Source organism: Gavialis gangeticus, unplaced genomic scaffold (assembly GCF_001723915.1).
Source record: "Gavialis gangeticus isolate Ggan-Ray unplaced genomic scaffold, GavGan_comp1, whole genome shotgun sequence".
NCBI lineage: Eukaryota > Metazoa > Chordata > Crocodylia > Gavialidae > Gavialis > Gavialis gangeticus.
This window is the reverse complement of record NW_017729032.1, coordinates 254567691-254572042: the sequence shown is the minus strand read 5'-3', so window position 1 is coordinate 254572042 and position 4352 is coordinate 254567691. Positions and strand designations below refer to the sequence as shown.

The window sequence follows — 4352 nt, the reverse complement described above, 5'->3', positions numbered from 1 at the left end:
TGGAGGGTTTAAATTGGGCCAAAATGGCCCTGTGTAGGTCCTAACTTAGATCAGAAACAGGTTAACCCAATCCAGTAAATGTCTGCACATGTTTGGAGCACAGCTCTGGACTAGAAAAGTTCAACCACTTGCCCCAGCCACAGGGCTATACTCTTCCTACCCCTTCTCTCTACCCTGTCCCTGCTATTTTTAGCCCCCCAACCCTCCACCCCCAGATGGACAGCCCTCTCTGCAGACTTACTAATCCTGCCCTTTTCCCCTGGCAACCCCAGCAAGCCTTCTGAGACCCATCAGCCTCTGCAATGACCCACTACCCCCTTGAGTCTATCCACTCTTCTCTCTATTCTGAGTTCCTGTATGGACCAAGGACTTGAAGTTACAGCAAGTAAATTTAAATTGAATATCTGGAAAAATGTCTTATTGACATTTTATAGAAGCAGGACGTTGGCTGCCATGGTTCCCCTGCTTTACCTGTGGCAGGTTAAGGTGTTAGGTCTGTGTTGTGTCAGGGTTAAGCATAGTCTTATGTAGAGTTTAGGGGTGGGCAAAATGACAGATCCAGGTGGTGGCCAGACTTCATTTCCCAGAACTGTGGTTTCCATGGAGACCCCAGGAGTGGCAGTGGGGTGTGCAGGCAGAGGATTGCAGCTCTGCCCCGACTTTGACCCACGCTGTCACTACTGCAAGATCCCAGCCCCAGCCCTGGAACAGCTCCCTACCCAGACACATACCCTGCCAGTGCTGCTGGGGCTGGTCTCCATGGAAACCGTCGCCCTGTGCTGCCATGGCATTGCTGCTCCTGGGGTCTTCATGGAAACTGGCCACGGCAATGTGGGCAGGGGTTGCTAGGAAATGGAGCTGGCTGCAGGCCCTATCTGGCCCACAGGTCAGACTTTGCTCCCCCCCACCGTTTAGATTACAGTTGTATGGGATGGTCTGGATAGGGATGATCCTGCCTCAGGCAGGGGGTTGAACTAAATGACCTCTGGAGGTCCCTTTCAGCCTGCCTTCTCTGTGACTTGTACTGAGTTCCCCACACAGCTCGCAGCTATGCTTAATGTAAGCCACATGATTTTAGCCCAGGCACGGCTAACATTTTTACACATCCAGGGTAGATAGGAGGCTCCATTTTGAGACAGTGTAGTCTGGGCTGGATTATGGTCTCTGGTTTTGCTGCTTTTTGCTACTAATCTGTTGTGTGACCTTGTGAAAGTAGCTTGTCCTCCATGTGTCCCTTCTTTATTCCCATCTATAAACCACACCATTTCTATATTTTTTATTGCTTTGCTGAAGAATAACTCTATATTTGAACCACACATAGCAGAATGGGGCCCTGATTTCAGTTTGAGCCCTGAAGTATAATGAATAGTTTGAACTTGTTGGTAAGCTTCATTTAAAAAAACAGAAGTTTTTTTTAATAACTTTGGTCAGCTCTACTTTAAAAAAACCCTTCCAATTTCCTGCAAGAATTTAATTTTCTTTCTTTTTCCCTTCTTCCCCTCTCTCCAGTGTCAAGAACTGGAAAAAAAACGAAAAGGACATACTTTTGTTCAGATTTGTTTTTGAAAAAGCCATTTCCTGTCCAAAATGTTTGTGACAGAAAAATTGGATCAGCTCTAATAACAATATTCATTTCAAGATAATTTGGAACTGTTCTTCCAAACCTCAGGTTCTGCCTGCAGCCCATCCCTAACTTTCCATTGACGGAACTATACGCCATAGTAAAAGAAGCACCAGCAGATGATTTAACTTATCATTTTGGAAGAAGGCACATGTAAAGTCCCTTTTAAACTAACCACATGTTATAAGAAATAACATACTGGATTTGGAACATACCTATTTTTTGGTCATCAGAGCTGTAACTTAATATTTCCTGCTGGTGTTCTTACTGAACTCCTAAAATCTTCACCATATGATAGCTATGTGGATTTATGTCCTTACTGATAGCTTGATAGTCTGTAATATAGTCTGGTAACTAGTTGCACACAAATTTATCTGTTGAAGACTCCCCTCAAATCTAAATCTAAATTCTGTGTGTGCTGTCAAAGGTCACATTGGGCATGACCATATTCTTAAGCCACACAATACCCATGTCATATCAATCTTTGTTTATTCTTATAACAAAATTTCTAGTAATGCCCACCAGAAGAGGTCAGAGAATACATCCTGAAACTTCTCACTCTTCATCTATTTTATCTATGCAAACAGTACCTTGTTGTAATGCCTCAGTGCTGATTACTTTTTAGCATGCTAGAAGCACTTCAGTATGTTCCAGAGTGTATTGTAAGTGAAGCTGTCAGATGTTTTCATAAAACCTATGAAGCTTATGGAGCCTGGTTTTTGCCATCCAACGCACTGTCTGTTAAAATCTACTCAGTACATGATCTTCTGGGTTATGATTCAAGATGGTTCTTCCCTTGGCCTTTCTCTACAAATTTTTTCTGCGTTAGGTGGTTTTCCTTCTCTCTAAAATGAGTGTAACTTTCCAAAACCTATTCCATCACCTTTCTTTGTTACTTTTGCCATTAAACCATTTTGTGTTTCTCTGGTGACCTGTACTTTGAAATTTGCAGCGATTTTTATCGCTGGTTTCATTATCATTTGCTTTCACCATTTTCACAGTGACTTGGTTTTCACCTGCAGTTTTCCTAGGATTTAACATTTTTATTTCATTTTTCACTTTGTTTTGACAGTGTTGTTCTTGTGGCCATTATAGTTAAAGGATAAGAGCGAAACAAGATTTATGTGGTGACGTAATATCTTTTACTGTCCCAGCTTATTTAGTTGGGAGAGATGGCGAATAAGCTTTCAAACTTCACATATACTTCAGTTTATGTGAAATATGGGATTCTCTAGTTCTGGGTATTAATACTTCCTTGTGGTTTTGCCCTCTTCCAGCAACTTCTTTGAGAGGTTGGCTCCTTCTCAAGTAGCATTTGAAAATGTTTTGAACTTTCTTACCAGCGGTTCTCATCCAAGAAAGTTTGTCTTCCTAATTTTAATGGAAAGGATGCACAAACAAACTCTTCAGATACTGCACAAGGGGAGAAGTTGTTGCTTCTGTCTGAATGGTACAGAAGCAACATTTAGTGCTGACAGATGAATGTTTCATTTGGATTTAACACTTTTTTTTCTACAAAATAATTTGAATGTATTACCTAATACTTTTCATATATAAAATAGGAGTATTCAGGAATTAATATGAGTCTGACCCAAACCCATTCAAGTCCATGAATCCTTCTATTTATTTCAATGGGCTTTTCATTATGCACTACACTGTGTGATACAGAAAATTCATCAGGATTTAAGCCTGTGACAGGCCATAAAAAGTGGCCAGCATGTTATCAGTCTAACACCAAAATGGTGCCCATAATACAGAGAGAGGCAGCTCCAGTCTGTTCTCAGTATATGATGGGTCAGGGCTGCTGCCAAACAGACAGCCTTAGTTAGTTCATTTGGCATCACTCCCTGCTCGCAAGGGTTTGCAAAGAAGGAGGTCTTGGTGTTTAGTGTTTCTTCAGAGCCAAGGAATCTGACAGAGGTCACCTGCATCCCATATCAAACTAATTAGAATTGGGACAGTGAGTCTTCACAACACAGCCATCAATTATCTTATGCTAAAGCCTCACATATGTACAGCTAGTCAGTAGGGCTGTATGAAGCTTTGGGTGGTGATTTGATTTGGAGGAGATTTGGTCCAATTCGGTGGCCAAATCTCCAAATCTGAATTGAATCAGGGGACCAATTTAAAGGTCTGAATCGATTCAAAGCTCTCTGAAACTTCAGAAAAGATTCAGAGAGTGTTGATGATTCGGGCAGTCCCTGGTGGCTGCAGCAGGGAGCTGCAGCCAACTCCAAGCTGGTAAGTGCTGAGGGAGGGGACCATGGGGGGACCCCTGCCAGCCCCCATGACCACCCCACTCCACCAGCCCCCTGACCCCTGCCCGATCCCCCAGACCCCCATGGCTGCCCAAGCCTGTCCTGGCTCCTGGTACTTTAAAACAAAGCCCAAGTGCTCCCTGGGTGCTGCCGGGTGAGGGGACAATCCCCACTGAACCCCACTGACCCATGCTGCATGGGGGGCTCTGCATCAGCCCCCCTCCCTGCTCCCCCAGACCCCACACAGATGCCCCTCTCAGGCCAGTTTCGGCCCTCTAAGAAAAAAAAAAAAAACAAGAAAAGCCCTGGGACTCAGCACTCCTGGTGCAGCCTTGGGGCTTTGCGAGGCTCATGAAGAGCCTCCCATGTGGTGCAGGGCAATGGAGGGCAGCAGAGATCCCCCCTGCTGGCAGGAGCAGTGAGTTCGGGGGGTTTTTAGGTTTTTTTTTTTTTTTTCTTAAAGGGCCAGAGCT

The 4352-nt window shown here is 44.0% G+C and overlaps 1 long non-coding RNA gene across 1 annotated transcript in view; it reads left to right on the top strand.

Annotated features, from left to right (window-relative positions):
• Nucleotides 1-747: 747 nt before the first annotated feature.
• The window catches only part of LOC109302477, a 12869-nt gene continuing 9264 nt past the window's right edge, over nucleotides 748-4352 (top strand). Inside the window, exons 1-2 of the long non-coding RNA XR_002098802.1 lie at nucleotides 748-886; nucleotides 1136-1140. This is a non-coding gene — a long non-coding RNA (uncharacterized LOC109302477). The remainder of the gene's footprint in view (nucleotides 887-1135; nucleotides 1141-4352) is intronic.